Source organism: Ornithodoros turicata, chromosome 1, assembly GCF_037126465.1.
Source record: "Ornithodoros turicata isolate Travis chromosome 1, ASM3712646v1, whole genome shotgun sequence".
Lineage (NCBI taxonomy): Eukaryota > Metazoa > Arthropoda > Arachnida > Ixodida > Argasidae > Ornithodoros > Ornithodoros turicata.
Window position 1 is genome coordinate 110,378,103 of NC_088201.1, and position 16,254 is coordinate 110,394,356.

General features: G+C 46.2%; 2 long non-coding RNA genes across 3 annotated transcripts in view; one reads left to right on the forward strand and one right to left on the reverse strand.

The window, feature by feature from the left end:
• Positions 1 to 16,254, forward strand: part of LOC135367844 (uncharacterized) — a 247,651-nt gene that overhangs the window by 79,982 nt on the left and 151,415 nt on the right. The window lies entirely within an intron of this gene.
• Positions 679 to 1,753, reverse strand: LOC135367771 (uncharacterized). Of its 2 annotated transcripts, XR_010414514.1 has the most exons (3): positions 1,514 to 1,620; positions 1,062 to 1,412; positions 679 to 979 (listed from the first exon to the last, which is right to left on the reverse strand). It is a non-coding gene; the product is annotated as an uncharacterized LOC135367771 (long non-coding RNA). The 2 variants fall into 2 exon arrangements; XR_010414513.1 differs by having other exon boundaries at positions 1,062 to 1,753.

Consider the following 16,254-nt stretch of genomic DNA (forward strand, 5'->3'; position numbering starts at 1 on the left):
CTTCTCGCACAGCCATTGCAGCGCTGCATTGACTGTGATGAAGAACATTTTCTGTCCCTCGATGTAAGTTTGCAACTTCTCTAATGTCAGTACGACACTCAGGAATTCGTTCTCCGTCGCACTGCATGCAACTTCTGCGTTAGACAGTTTTCTGCTTGCGTATGCGATGACTCCTTCGCCATCCTTGCTGTATTGAGAATGTACCACTCCGAGGGCTGAGTGTGTACTCTAAGAGAAAAACGCAGAATTTCTTACCCAAGCTTGTGGAACGACAGTTTCGACTCTGTAGTTTGTCTCTACTCTGCAGTTATACCCAAAAGGTAAAAGTGGTTTGAGTTGAAATGTGCTTGCAATACAGCTCTACCCAGATGGGTAGATAATTCTACCTTTTTTTTTATTAGAGTGTGTAGTCACAATGAATTGTCTTGTGAAGTCCGAGTACCCTGAAGTCCGGGTACTCTATAGTTTGTCTCTACTCTGCAGTTATACCCAAAAGGTAAAAGTGGTTTGAGGTGAAATGTGCTTGCAATACAGCTCTACCTAGATGGGTAGATAATTCTACCTTTTTTTATTAGAGTGTGTAGTCACAATGAATTGTCTTGTGAAGTCCGGGTACCGAAGGACATCTGCCTGCATCCTACCTAGCTCGGTAAGCTACTTCACATTCTAGAGTCCAAGTCCATCCAACTCCATTTTTATTCAAATCGTTTAGCGTCACCTCAGCGTGATTGTGTATGAATCGTTGGTACCAACCACTCATCCCCTGAAAACAAACTAGTTTTGGTACTTCGCGGAGCTTGATACACGGTAATCAAACTTTCTCGGCTTAACTTTCTCGTTCTGGGCACTAATCTAATCTGTTGAGAGGATATGGCTCAGATATTGCAACGGTTTCCTACAAAAGTGAGATGCTGGGCTTGATGATCAAGCTGTGCCTGGCAGATTTCTCGAAGATTTGGGCGGTGTGTTGAAGGTGGTCCTGAAAAGGGTCCGACCAAATTAGGATGTCGTCAATGTATATTAGGCATGTTTTTCCAACAAAATTACTCAAAACCTCTGACATAATTTCCTGAAACGTCGATAGCCCACTTACAACAGAAGAATAAAGTTCGTCATTTCACTGTGCGAGGTTTGCGATTCGTCGAATTTCTTATAACTAATCCTGAACATTTTCCCCTGGTGTTCCGTCGAATAATCGGACGTTACTGGTCAGATCAGGCGCCACATTTTCTTGGGATGGTCGAGGAACACTTCTCTGCGCAGCTAAAGGAGAAGCTCGAATGGCTTCCTCCAATGCGGCATGAATCACGTCTATATCGACGTCGTTGGGGTTCCTGTACGTCTTCTTTGGAGGCATCCCTTGAAGTGTCCCATCGTTCGAAGGTTGCTCGTGTTGTCTCAGAAATTCAATCCTGGGAAATACGTGCCATTTTGCGATGAAGGTCCTAAGATACGCATCGGAACATAGAGGGACATCCTCTCTGAACAAGGTTTACGAAACAGTCAGACCCACATTGTTTAAACTCAAACCTGATATCATCCCAGTCCACTCTGTTTCTTCCACACCCTTCGTTATCATTCCACTGGTTCTTCTCTTCCTCGTCCTCCGTTTCACCAAGATCCTACTGGTCTTGCATCTCACAGGGCAACACAGGGATACAGCGTTAGTGCATGTCCTGGGCACACTTATGTCGTACTTTTCTGGAGGTGACCGAAGGATTTTTCTTCTATTCTTCGGGAAATCTACCGGACGGCGCGCGATACCGGATAACCGACCGAGACCTTCAGAACGACATGCCTATTCTGGGTTGAACATTGTGGATTCGTTCCCGCGATCTGGGGTCGCTGCTATGTTAGCAAAGCGCAGCAGCTTTTCTGTCAAGATGACGTCACCGAAGATACGGCACCAGTTAATTGCTATGGTATGTCTTACCCGTGGTGAAGAGAAACTGCAAACAGGACGGCTGTCTCTGCTGAAACCTTTGGGTGTGGGATACAGGGTCGTTCATTGAACACTCTCTTGCAGTTATTCCAGGAACACTAGGTATAAAACTGCCCGCCAAGATGAACGCAGTGCTCGGGAGAATCCCTGCGTTCCGAGACCAACAGAAAATATGTGCAGTCCCAAGCAGCAAAATGCACTGAAAGTCGAGTGCAATAGGGGTGGACGGTTAGGTGAAAGGCCTTGAACAGATTCGTGAAACCAAAGAACATTGATAAGACACATACCGTCCACCCCTATTGCACTCGACTTTCAGTACATTGTGCTGCTTGGGGTGTCACGCTGTTTGCCTCGTGCCTTACTGGCAGAGCACATGTCGACGAGATTGCTCCCGCTTTTCAAATATGCTCCCGTAACCACGTCCGACGTCGAGTGCCTCACCATACAATCTCATCCTCAGGACGAAAGTGAAAGCTTCAGTCATGAGAACATGGGACACTACGTCGTAGTCTTCTGCCATCAGAGCTGCAAGTAGGAACTGTCAGCGTGCTAGTCTCCATTATCTAGCCATTTCTTCTTGCCGTTGAGCGTCTAGAAGCCAGAGGATACGTCGCAGTCGCACAAAAATAAAGGGGTTCCAAATTTGATGCTGCATGTTCCTTAGCATGCTTGTGCATTTTGGTTGTACGTTTGCACGCATACTTCGTGAAATAGTGCATATATATCCCCAGTCTGGTATCCGCCATATCAACGTACGTAACCAGTGCAATTTAATTTCCGTTTTTCTTGTGGGCACGCGAAAAAAAAAATCTTCTACACCATTCCGTCCTCCTTCATGAACGGACAATTATGAAGCGCAAGACGGCATACTTGCCCGACGAATGTCGGCACAGTACCCCCTGAAGTCGGCCTAGGACGCATAACAACCCCTCTGTTCCCCACACCTTCCTGCTGTCCTCTCTCCATCTGTCCACGTCAAAACGGCGCTCGTAGCCACAGTTGCTTCGCGGGGCTAACAGGAAATTTAAAAAGATATATTAATTGCAAGGCGATGCAGAGCATGTTTGTTTAAAGCGTGACGAACGAACGCAACAGAGAACACAGACGAACGCGGACAGCGTCCACTGGCAATAGTACTAGCAATGGTGTTTCGAATAAACCTGTTGCTAGTGAACGCTGTCCATACTCGTCCTTTAGTCCGGGGTGCTCAACCGGGGAGCGGATATCTTGCGCGAAATGACATCATCAATATTCGTCTCCGATCGGCCGTTGTTGTATTTCTCGTAATAGATCATTCATATGACAGAAGCATCTTCTTCGCTTCAACAGTCTCGGTTGCGGAGGTGCCCAGAGTACTGAAAGGGCTACATAGTGATAAGGTGGCGCGCTATGAACGATAGTTTCACGAAAGAGAAGCAATAACATGAGTTTATGTTTGTATTATGTTACAATTTTTTATGTTTGCATTATGATTTTTTATGTTTGTATTACCTTTTCGTCAATGTAGGTGAATGACGCGTTGATAAATGGCGAAAAGGAGTTTCCACGAGCATCAAAAGTTGTTAACCACTGATCACAGCTCTATAAATTGTTCGAAATAACAAAAGAGTTGCCTAGGGTCAGAGCAAAATAAATTCTTCAAAAGAGACAGACGCCAATGAAACTAATGTTCTCGACCTCCTCCCGCACTTCTTAAATCATGTAGTATTGCAAAAATTCATTTTCCGCGCCCAACAAGAACAGAAACATATATAAAAAACGTTTGACTTGGACGCCTAGACTGCAGAGCTTATTTTCCGACTCCTTTGTGTTGCTCAACTAAGGCGCGCGCCTTGTCTGCGACAGTTACAGACATCATTTATGAATAAGTCCATTGCCATAACACATTTCTTTCTATTCACGCAGCAAGAATATCAGCCCCAATCTACGGCCCCGCCGAGAGCGGAAGAGAGCGGCGGGGGAATAATCCGCGTTGTGCAAAACGACAGGCGGAGTAATGCTATGTTTACACCACGATGTTGAAAGTCGCGGGGAATCTGTTCACGGCTTTTAGGACATTCGGGGCCCTTTCGTTCACGCTATGCTTCGAACGCCCGGAATGCCGGCACTACCCTCCACCGCTTGAAAAACTGATCCGTTTAACTCTTCGATCTGTACTCACGCTCCGCACGTGTAACACGTATAACGTCGTTGTGATCAATCAAGATAACAATTGGAAACATATATTTAGTGTATTTTATAGAGCAACCTGAAAAGCAATACCCGCTGCGAGCAGCAGACGGCGTGCATCTACACATGTCCTCATACAGTCGACACACTTGCTTCATCGTCTTCTCTCAGCAGCTGCTATGAGATGGCCTTCATATTTACGTCTCTCTACCTCCTGCGTTTGCTGTCGTGCAACATTTAGCGCTGCTTTGGAGCCTTGATTATAATTTCGCAGCCCATGTTACGCATCCACCACGTTTCTTGTCTACGCCGCTGCTCTCCCTCCCACTATTCTCGCTCGTGGAGCGCGCTGATTGGTCCAGACTCTCGACTTTTCCAGTGCCCCCGGCAAAAGCAATCTCAACTCTCGCGTCGCGTCTTTTGAAACCTTCGCGGCCTCCGCGGGTTTCACGGATTGCTGTGTGAACGTGACAAGTTTACCGGCGTCTCCGTCGTTCACGGTTTTCACGGCTTTCGCTGCTGTACTGTGAACGTAGCAGCTGGCGACCAGGGGTGGGCAGTAATAGTAATACTTTGTATTGTAATACTATTCCTGTAATACTTTTGAGTATTTGTATCTGTATTGTAATGCATAAAATTGAAGTACTACATGTATTATAATACTCTAGAAGGTGTAATACTTTTTAAGAAGTCGTAAGTAATTTTGCTGTGTCCCACATATTTTTGGGACAAAAACGTCCCCCTATTATTCCCTTACTCCAAATTCTCCAAAAGAGAGTGACCTCAAGACCAGAGGGTAATGGGCGCTCTCCCTCACTCCTTCTAGTATGGTGGCTAGATGAACATCGTCTGGTGTGAGGAGTGCCCACAGCCTCCTATCCGACGGAGCGGGACTCTTGCGGAAGACGGCCACCAGGCGCGCCGCTCCACGGTTGTATGCTAGTTTCTGGGAGCATTGGCTGGTCCCCGGGCGGAGTTCTTTCGCCGTGACATATCAGAGGGTGAGATAGCGACGCTGTCGTGTCTTTGAAGTGCTTTATTTTACTTTATCGTCGGCTGTCCACTGTTTCTGTGGAATGGTGAACCTTTAGCAGACTCCTGACGCCCCTGTAAAGAAAAAGCGGCGTGCAAAAACGAACAGAGCGCCGACCCTCCGTCGTCTTACATGAACGAATTCAACAGGGGTGCCCACGTTACTATTCAGAAAGACTCTTCAAGCTTGTCTCCAAACTTGAAGATACCTTCACAATGCTGTTTTCATATCATAAAGGGCATGCAGACAGCCTACTAGAAGTATTGGCATGTGCTAGGGGCAGTGATGGGCAGTACTTGATGTACTAAGTACTCAAGTAGCACTTTAAGTACATTTCTGTGTATTTGCACTTAACCTTAAGTACATTTTGAACCGCGTACTTTGTACCGTACTTAAAGTGCTTTTTTTCAAATACTTCCCCATCAAGTACTGAAGTACAACTGACTGACAAACTTGGGCTCCACACAAAAAGTCACAAAAGAGTATAAAAAATGTTCATCAAATGGCCATCAATGCTTTTAGTGGGATGCTGTACCAAGAGTCCGTCTGACGTTTTACCAAAAATGATTTTTGTGCTGTTAAAGAGCGTATTTCTTGAAGCAAATTTATTGTTGAGAGGCTTGAAACGTTGAAAAAGTATCAACACTTCTATGATTATGTAAAACGAACGACATGCACGGACATCCCACATTATAACACTGCAACCTGCAGCACAATGACTTGGTCAATTGTCATTTCAGTTCTTTCAATGCAGGGTTCTATGCTTTTTTATATTGTTTCGTTCATTGGTAATTAATAATCATTTTATATCACAATCTGTGATTGCATTACATGATGAACACTCTGAAAGACACACATGCTTTACTCTTTACATTTTACGTTTTTTAATTGGTCACATGGATTAGATTGCTGCAGATCACAGTCGTATAAAAATCATGGCTTGCATTGTGCTTCATCCTTTTTTATTTTCTTCGTATTCTTTTTTAAACATGTTGTATTTCACAAAGCACCATGGAATGCCCAGAAATATGCCTGTACATTTTTCCCCCCTTGAAATTTCCTAGCCTGTTATAACAGAAGATTAGTACCGGAACACCACACTAGGCAGCTGATCTTCGATCAGTCAGGGTATAATATATAATCACAGCCCAGATGACTCATTACCTCTCTACATGTAACTGCAAATTATGTCATCTGATTAAGTCCATACTCACGGGTTAGCACTTAACCTAGGACTTTATGGCTTTAGAGGATTTGTCAAGAATGCTCGCTAAAGTTTTGCCAAACAAGCAAGACACATATACTAAACAGTGAAATGCAAAGTGCTACAAATTAAATTCGCAATGTACTTGATGAATACTTGAAGTACTTCGCCTAGTACTTTGTACCTTACCTGAAGTACATTTGGAATTGGGTACTTTGTACTGTATTTGAAGTACTAATGACGCCAGGTACTTGGTACTTTACTTTAAGTATAATTTTGAGGTACTTTTCCCATCACTGACAAGGCGAAGCCCTGAGCATGTTGGCTGTTGTTAGATCCGAGTTTCCGTGAGTTCCTCATGGCTTATAAGCATAAACGAACACCGATGCACCTGGATTACCTTTTATTTGTAGTCCCCCGCGTACAGACAGTACCGGCTTGGCCAGCGTACTGTTCTCGTTGTCGCGCGCCCTTCGTCGTCGTCTCCGAACTGCGCTTACATAACCCATGCGATAACAAAGAACCCGACACATAAACAACCCAATACATAACAGTTTCTTCCCCTTAGGTTAAAACCCAAACCACAATGAATCTATTCCGAAACAAAGTCTCCATGTCGATCTGGTTTCCTTCTGACTCGCTTAGGCCGTCCTTCCAATGGCGGTGGAACGGACGACGTTTCCTCGTTCCTGGTAACTTGATCCTCAGTATTGCCTATGTCCCAAGCCAGAAGAGGCGAAGTGCCAGTGTCTAACAGTTGTGCTTTACGTATGAGTAGCCTAATGTGATCGATATGACGTCGGCACTCGCCGTCCTCTGTGCGCACCATCCACGAACGGCGACCCACTCTTCTGGTCACGTCTCTTTGCACCCGTGTTGGCTTGCTCCTGAAGTTTCTGATGAGCACCACGTCACCTTCATGGAGTGTCCTTGATTCTGGTAGCCTATCGAGCTGGCTGGTGTGACGTTTCGGTAGGAGACCATCCAGAGCCGAGGGTAATTCTCGCCCGAACATCAGTCTTGCGGGGGTCTTCCCCGTTGTCGCGTGACACGTTGTGTGTTGCTTGTACAATATGCTTGAAACTTGAGTAGCCAGCGTTCCCGATGTTTCTTTCAACAGTGCCCGTTTAAAATAACCGACCATTCTTTCGGCTTGTCCATTGGTAGCAGGGTGATAAGGTGCTGCCATGACGCACTTAACCCCGTTTCTGCGGTAGAATTCCTTCATCTCCTCGGTTACAAAAGCAGTTCCATTATCCGGCACTGCTTTTTGCGGAATTCCAAATGTCGCAAAGAAGCCGCGGGGCACTCGTATCACAGTAGCCGAGTTTGGACTTTCCACATGCAGGACCTCCATCCACTTGCTATAGGCATCCACTATTACTAGGAATGTGATACCTCGAATAGGTCCAGCAAAGTCTAGACGACTGGTGTGCCATGGGCTGCTGGGTCGAGTCCACTCTGGCTGTACCACCTTCGCGGGAGACTTCTGATTCTTCCCGCAACTGATACACGTCTTGGCCATCTCCTCGATGTCGTTGTCGATACCACACCACCACATGTAACTCCGAGCAGAGGCTTTCATAGCCACAATGCCACGGTGACCAGCGTGCACCAAGTCAAACGCCTGCCTTTTTGCTTTGCGGAATGACCACTCTTGATCCACGCAGATCACAGCCTCTCTGCAAGGAAAATTCCGCGGCTCTTGCATAAAACTGGTGAAACGGTGCGTCTCGTAACTTGTACAACGTCCCTGCTTTAATAGCGCTGTACACTTCGGAAAGAACTGGATCGCACTGCGTTGCTGACGTGATTTCTTCTACCGTTATGGGAGGACGGCTTAATGCTTCGAACATTAGCCCATCCGCTGGGTGGTACGGCTCATCATCTGTAGACGTCAACGGCAGCCTGCTCAAAACGTCGGCATTCAAGTTCAGCTTTCCTGGACGATAGCTTAGATCGTAGCTATAGCAGCAACCTTAACGCACCATCTCAGCATTCGGGGCGACGTCAACTGTGGCACAGGTTTCGTAGTTCCGAGGATCCCGAGTAACGGCTTGTGGTCTGTGTATATTTGCACGTGTCGACCCGCCAAGTACATGTGGAAATGTGCGACCGCATACACGATTGCCAGACCACCTTTGTCTAGTTGAGAGTAATTTCTCTCTGCTCGTCCCAACGTCCTGGATGCGAAAGCGACAGGTCTTTCGTTGCCTTCATTGTCTTCTTGCTCCAGTACCGCACCCACGCCGTACGGCGACGCGTCACATGATAGTATCAGTGGTTTGTGTGGGTCGTAGTGGGCCAGCACAGGAGCATGGCAAATCTGTTCTTTGAGCGCCTCAAATGCAGTCCTGTGTTCGCTGGTCCACTTCCACGTTGCGTTTTTCGTAAGCAGTTTATAAAGTGGTGCTGCCGTAGTTGCTCTGTCTTTTAAAAACGATCATAGAAGGCTAACATCCCGAGGAATGACTGTAAGGTCTCCTTCAACGTTGGCTCAGGAGCTTTCAGTAGTGCCCGTATTTTTGCATTTGTCGGCCGCACGCTCGAACCTGTGATCTGATGTCCTAAGAATTCCACTTCGGTACGTGTAAATTTGCACTTTGGTTTCTTAAGTCTCAGTCCGGACTCTTCCAGTCTTGCCAGTACTGTTTCCAGCCGTCGATTGTGCTGTTGTTGGTCTGCTCCACTGATAATGATGTCGTCTAGGTAGACTGCGATGCCGTCAATGCCAGCTAGAAGCTTCTCGACAAACCTCTGAAATATAGCAGGTGCTGCTGCTACTTTGTACAGGCCTTTCACGGTATTGATGGTCAACTGCTGTGCCGTTGTCTCTGTCACTTTCAACTGTTCATAGGCCTATGTCATGTCCAACGTGGAAAAGAGCGTGCCTCCTTTCAGTTTGCTCATCACCTCGTCTGGCGTAGGCAGTGGATAATCCGCCTTGATCGCTGCTGCATTAATTGTGCTCCGATAGTGCCCACATAGTCGTACGGTGTTGTCCTTCTTCCGAACGCACACCACCGGAGTTGCCCACTCGGAATGCTGAATCGGCTCGATGATCCCCTGCTGTCGGCATTGTAGTTCTCCGCATACGGCTTCCCGTAGGGCAAATGGCACAGGCCTTGCCCTGCAGAATTTCGGCGTTGCTCTATCCTGAAGCTGGATGTCTACCCGATCGCCTCTGTGACCTTGGATGTCCTTTCCAAAGACCTCTTTGTGTTCCTCGAGTATTCGTTCAAGGCAGTCGCCGTTGACATAGGTGGTTCCACTTACTTCGATTTGTAGTGGTCGAAACCAATTTCTGCCAAGCAGACTTGCTCCTGATCCCCTTATTACTAATAGCGTCAACATGGACTTGTTCCTCCTGGGCTGGACCACGACAGTTGTGGATCCCAAGATGTCGAGCCCCTCACCCGATCATGTTTTGAGCTGTACTGTTCCCGGAGCTAGTGGGGGCGGCTTCTCTGGCCACCTCTTTTTGTACATTTCCTCGCCAATGAATGAGTAAGCCGCGCCAGAGTCCACTTCGAAGTGTACTGGCTTCTCGTTAACGAATAACGTTGTTAAGAACTTGGAGTTCGATACCTTCTGTGCGACTTGGTACAGATCATCCCGTGATGTTGCTCCATCATCGTCTTCTGTCAACAGGTTGGTGTCGCTTTTGCCAGCTGCTTTTTCCTTACGAGACGCAGCTTCAATGTGGCCAACCTTCTTGTGGAATCTACATCGGGCACACTTGTACTTGCAGTCTCTTGCAAAGTGTGCCCCTTAGCAACGGTAGCAACTAACTTTGCGTTGGTTTTTCCTTGTCCTATTGCCGTCTTTCTGTTGGAGCTTTACTTTGTGTACTTCTTCCTGAGATGCTTTCACGCCATGTTGCTCAGCCGCTGCACTTTCTGCCCGCAACGCAAAATCTAGAGCTTTGCTGAACGTTAGGTCCCTTTCCGCAAATAGTCGTTGTTGAAGATTACTATCCTTTATGCCACAGACAAACCTATCTCTGAGCATAATATCAAGCGGAAGCATTGTGGACGAAGTCGCCGGTGACGTACCGGTGCCAGCACCTGTTGATGACGCCGCTGTTTCCACCGCTGTTCCTGTCGGCGTGGACGCAGCACCGAAGTTACAGTCAGCTGCAAGTTTACGCAGTGCTGTTACGTAGGTATTAATGGATTCCCCAGATTATTGATCTCTCCTTTGGAATTTGCATCTGCTGAAAACCTCGGAGGGTTGCGGGTCGTAGTGCTTCCGGAGCAGTTCCACAATCTCCTGGTACGTGGCGTCATGCAAGCTCCGAGGAGCGAGCAAAGCTCGAATCGTCGCAAACGTCTGGGGTCCGCACCTTGTAGTAGTTGAGCCCTTTTTTTAACAGGGTCTGTGATTCCTTGCGCTTCGAAAAAGAACGTCAAGCGTTCCGCCCATGTGGCCCTGTCGGTACCTTGAAACTGTTCTGAATATACCTCAGTCGCTGCCATCCTGCTTCCGTTTCGTCGCCAGTATTAGATCCGAGTTTCCGTGAGTTCCTGATGGCTTATAAGCATAAACGAACACCGATGTACCTGGTTTACCTGTTATTGGTAGTCCCCTACGTACGGACTGTACCGGCTTGGCCAGCGCACTGTTCTCTTTGTCGCGCGCCCTTCGTCGTCGTCTCCGGACTGCGCTTACATAACCCATGCGATAACAAAGAACCCGACACATAAACCCTTTCCCCCGTTTTTTTTCCTTTTCGTCTAATAAATATATCCCCCCCCCCCCGACATATAAACAACTCAATACATAACAGCTGTCAAACCCATAGCGAATATCTCACAATGAACATTGTAAAATTATATGCTGTGATGAGACTGCACTTCACCGTAAAGGGCATTAACCGTCCTCGCGCAGAGCGGAGCAAAAAACAAACTTTCAAAGGAGGCGCGTCTCCATATGTGAATACACTTATGTGAGCATTCAGAGTAATGTACAGATGTTCTTTGTTTTTATTGCGTGCATATGTATGTACATATATATCATAATGAGGGGGTGAAACAGGTTTTTGCTATTGCTGTGTAAAATAAATATTGTTTTGACATTGCGAGGTTGAAATTTGGAGACGATCGTGTCTTCATTGACTGGTAGGAAACTTTATACATCGAGGAACAAAAAGAAAGATTAACCGGCCTCGTTGCTCTGACATTAAAAAAAAAAGAACTAAAAGTAAGAATGAACAAAGAAAAGTAACCTGATCAAAGGGAGAGATACAAAAGTTGAAAGGGAGGGTTGCCATCAGCTTTGTGACGTCCAAGCTACGCATGGGACATACAAAGCTGAATACCTGTTCCTTTGCGTGCTTGAATAAGCGGTCTTCAATGTGTTTTAAGCTATTACCATTACTGTTTTGTTTTCCATTGATATTTACCCTCCACCGTTCCATTCCTCCGCAAAACTTCTCGGCCACATGGGCGAAAACGGGCCCGTTCAGCAGACGCGCTTCGGGAGCGTTCGGAAGAATCTTCGCATACATCCGTGTTGGCGCGTCACCTGACAGCGTCTTCAGCGAACGGGCTGCCTCGGCTGCGCCGCCCCTCACACCAGACAATATTCAACTAGCCACCATACTTCTAGTTCATCGTTCCTAGAGATGAGTAATCACATTGTCGTCTGAAACGGAGCGCCCAGTAAAGTCACCTTTGTAGGCAGTTGCACCCCGGACGGTCACACAATTTTTGAACGGCCTATCTGTTATTGTCCTGATTGAACGAAATCAAGACAGACACAGTGAGAGTAGCAAGTCAGCTGTGCTCGAAATTGGTCAGCACTATCTCAGCAGATCAGAGAGGTACTTTCGTTTACCTGCCTTCTTCTAAGAGTGTCGAATAGCACTACAAGACTGTCCCTTTGAGAACATGTTAACATTTAATTGGAGTTTGACGGTCTTAATTAATACTGTACTAATTGTGCATATTTCTGCTTTCCTCTTCATGAGAAGCCCCAGTTTTGTATCAATGTATTACTAGTATTACTGTGTGATACACATAAGTCTTAGTATTATCTATTATAATACCTCAAAATTAAAGTACTATGTATTTGTAATATACTACAAAATATGAGTATTATTGCCCACCCGTGCTGGCGACATACAGAACGTGCTTCATTGAGGCCCACATTTCTGAATACGACTTTCCTAAAGGTCTCACAAAGCTGCTTTAATGAGAAGGTCGCCTTGTTGAACGCAGCTTGTGCTTTCCTAACGAAAGGGAACCTGAGTGCTTCCAGCGTGCTGCTGGAAGCACTCAGGCGTCTGTTAGCCAGAGTACAGAGTCGAACCACAAAACCATATATTAAGGATAAGCTACCGTTCTTTATTTTGAACCCAAAGTACTTTAAAGTTTTACTATATGTGCTTCAGAACGGGTGATTCAAGGGTGATTGGTTTTAAGAAATCCTAGTGCTGCCTACGCAAAATCAAGAAAAACCGATCACGTGCTTCCGGAAGCAAAGGTAGCCCGCCGGCAACCTATCCAAAGGTGACCCCTTCGCGCTTACGAAAATAAGTCGGAAATGAAAGGATTCTTTGAAATTGAGCGGAAGGTTCTCTTTCGAAGGGAAAGAGGGATCGGAAAGGAAAGTAGCATTTAAAAATTCGCGCCTTATGAGACGTGTAAGGAGAGTTGAATCCATGCTTTCACGAAGGTGGGCTTATAGAGAATGCACCGTAAATTGGAACAGCACGAGGTCTAATAACCTTTCCGTTGACGTGACGCGACTGCTGCGACAACCAGTGGAGAATGCACATCGCGGAGTGATTAATCTAATGAGCGAAGGACTCGGAACTGGGCAACTACGCGAACATTTCGCCGACATAATCAGCTAGCAAGCGGAGGGCATGAAATAAGCTGCGGCGCATCTTGATGAGTGCGTACAATGACGGGTTTCCGCCTCTCTTATGTGTGAACAACTAAAGCGCAAGATGGAGACGCGCGTTCAGGCGAAGGAACTGACGAGTCTAGTAATGACGCAAGCATACCACACGAGTACGGTGGGAGTGGAGTGCATAGAGTAAGTGGGACCAAATGGACGTGCTGCAAAATGCGACATTTTTGCTTTTCCTTCATGGACGTCACGCTTTACTGAGAGGATTCTCTTTTTTCGTCCCTGCTTTATTTAACGTGGGGATTGTCGTGATTTGCTCATGCCACGAAGCGAGAGAGAGAGAGAGAAGGAGTTTCTTCATGCCTGGATTTTTTTTTGTTCCGTGTTAGCGCCACGAAGCAACTGTGGCTATGAGCGGCGTACAGATGTGGACAGATTGAGAGAGGACAGCAGGAAGGAGTGGGGGATAGGGGGTTTGTATGCGTCCTGGCCGACTTCAGGGGAAAATAGGCCGACATTCGTTTGGAAAGTCTTCGAAAAACCCGGGGAAATCCTCAGACAGCGCAGCCGGTGACAGGATTCGAACCAGTGTCACCTCCCAGTCTAGGCGTGGAAAGCGATCATCCTAACCACTATGCGACGGAAGCTGGCCTGGATGGTTAAGACTCGCGAGCCCCGATTTATGTAGTAATTTTTCCTTTGATCGGTGCAGTGGACGATAAAGAAGTTTGCTTCGTCGAAGTTGGGCTCGCATTATATTCGTTTATTTATCGATCTAGATTTGATGTTTTGAGGAGAAACATTTATTAAGTTAAGGATATGCACGGGGAACGTCGCGGCAACGTTTAATTCCAAAGAGCATTAAGTAGGTTCATGTTTCTTCTGGGGTATTTCTTGTTCGCTCATTGTTTGAGAAGCTGCTAACATATGAGCAACAAAACATAAATTTGGGAATGAGGGAAAACAAAAGGGGGGCACCCAGAAAAGAAAGCCACGTGCTTCACAACAGAGTGGCAGTGCCTCATTTGCAAAGGACTAGTGCACCGCATGCGGTGAATGGGCTCATCAAGGTTGCATTGAGGATCATGAAGATTGCTTGGGCTGCCTGCATTGTAAGGGATTACTTGCGTACGCACACTCTAACGCAGTATGCGCAGAATCTTACACTATATGTTTCGAGACGACCGTTCGCTGAGAGCGTCTTCTTTGGTGACGTTCTGTTTTAAAAGTGTTTTGATGCTATATTATAAGTGGAAAGCAGATTTCCAGGCATAAGCCTTTTCGTTGGGATTGGTACATATGATGCCTTTTGATTTTCTAAGCACGGATCAGGTCGAAGGGGACCCATTAGTGCCCGGATGTTAATGGCTTCTTTGGCTCTTTTTTTTTTTTGCGATTAGTGCCTTTTTTTAGAAAAAGATAGGCGCCGATAAGTGCCTAAATGGACAATTCTTGCTGGTTCGTGTTTATTTCATAGTTGTTGCAACGATGAAACGAGGCCACGCTTCGCCGTGCTACATCACAGAAAGCAAGAGCCTCCACTTGTGAGAGAAAATAGATTACTTTTCGCCTGTATTCCTTGTACCCGTGCAACGCCACGTCCGCCCTCGCAGCTGTGCCTAAAGGTAACCATGGCTGTATACGCTACTCACCAAGTGTAATTAACTTACAGCAACATGACTCTAAAAGTAACGTTACGGGAAAGTTGCTTAGACAGAAACGCACCTCAGTTGGCTACAGTTACTCGTGAAATGCTATGGAATTACTTCTCAGTTACTTCCTGTCACTCATTTTCAAGGTGACCGTATGTAAAACTTTGACACACAGTGTATCATACGTAATACAAAACAAAACAAACATCTGAAACAACCCACAACGTGCTTGGCAGTCATGCTGATAATGCTGATAAGTTCGTTCTTAACTCCAGGACATCTTTGAAAGGTATCATTGGAATCACTCAGTAACGCTCTACCCCAGGACATAACACTCGTATGAAAATTCGATTAAAAAAGTAATCTTCCTGAGAGTACAAGTTACTCGAGAAACTAAATAAATTACAGTTACGGGTACACGTTTCAGAAAGTAGTTGGTCACAGACCATAATTACTTGCACAAAAAGTGATTAGTTACAGCAACTCAGCCACCTTTAATGAGTTACTTTACAGCTCTGGTGGTACGCCTCATTTGCTTAAAAAAATTCGGCGATGGGTATTGCAGGCAACCTATTCGTTTTGAGTTTAAAAATAAAATAGAATAGCCTTAACGACGATTGTATCTCATTCTGCTGCCTCACATTTGTTCAAAAAACCCCAATGAAAGGGTTAACCAGCGGTTAATGTAATTATTCATCTAAAGGTTACGTAGTCTCCTCGAGAGAATGTCCGCAGAACCCTATAACTGACCTGCAAAAACGTCATGTATGTTGCTCTCAAAGTTTTTGTAAAAAAAAATATGTAACTAATAAACATAACACCCTGTGCACATTTCTGCTCCTGAGCTGAAAAACCTATGTGATAGTTGTCTTGCGCAATGGAAAACCGCAGTTTCGACTGGTTCTGACGACACGTGCCGCGCAGGCGCCCCGTTGGTCTCCCATCCGTGACAAATCAGAGTATGCTTGCTCATAATGGCACTCCTATCGACATCATCTTTCAAACGACCTTGAAAGGCCCCGTGCCGCATCTTACTTCATCTACCACGTCACAGCTCATCGCACCTGCCTCATGGAAACTTGATGACTCTGCTCCATCGTAAGTGCTTATACATGCCTCGAAAGTACTCGCTTACCATCGCAGGGTACTATGCCAAGGTATCGCAAGGTGTTGAGTTTACGATTTTGCACCGCACAAAAAGAGAGGAAGCGGCGGCACTGATGCCGCGCGTCACCTCCTTGCGTCGCTTTCACACGGTGCGGACGGGTCCCCTCTAGTGACGCAACTGGACACACTGAGAGAGGGAGGAGATGGCGTACGCCAGACCACAGAAGAAACCGAGTCGCATCTTTTGTTATTCCGAACATTTTACGTGTTTGCTTTAAAAGCATGCAAA